At 67.4% G+C, this 341-nt stretch overlaps 1 protein-coding gene across 1 annotated transcript in view; it reads right to left on the bottom strand.

Annotated features, from left to right (window-relative positions):
* DIPK1B (divergent protein kinase domain 1B) overlaps window positions 1–341 on the bottom strand; it is a 20,589-nt gene that overhangs the window by 7,787 nt on the left and 12,461 nt on the right. The gene's annotated exons all lie outside the window — the stretch shown is intronic.

Consider the following 341-nt stretch of genomic DNA (forward strand, 5'->3'; position numbering starts at 1 on the left):
GGCTGTTTCTTCCATTTACTCAGGGAACGCGGTGAGTGCACCTTTCTCTGTGCGCGGTCCCGCCGGGGTGGCTGCGAGCAGCGCCCCCACCTCCAGGCTACCGGAGCCCCAGCCCTGATCGTCGCCCCCGCGGCCCATAAATGGAGAAGAGCAGGGACAGCCTTGGGGTCTGGCCTGTCGCCTGCAGAAGCCAGAAATACACCCAGGGCCGTGTGCCTGCGGAGCCGCGCGCCCGCACGGGGGTCGGGGTCGGGGTCGGTCAGCGCCCCCGGGGGACCTGCGGTGGCCTCCAGCTTTCAACCTTGGGTTTTGTGTGAAGGTAAGTTTTCCCTTCCCGCCCC

Source organism: Crocuta crocuta, unplaced genomic scaffold, assembly GCF_008692635.1.
Source record: "Crocuta crocuta isolate KB4526 unplaced genomic scaffold, BGI_CrCroc_1.0 scaffold971, whole genome shotgun sequence".
NCBI lineage: Eukaryota > Metazoa > Chordata > Mammalia > Carnivora > Hyaenidae > Crocuta > Crocuta crocuta.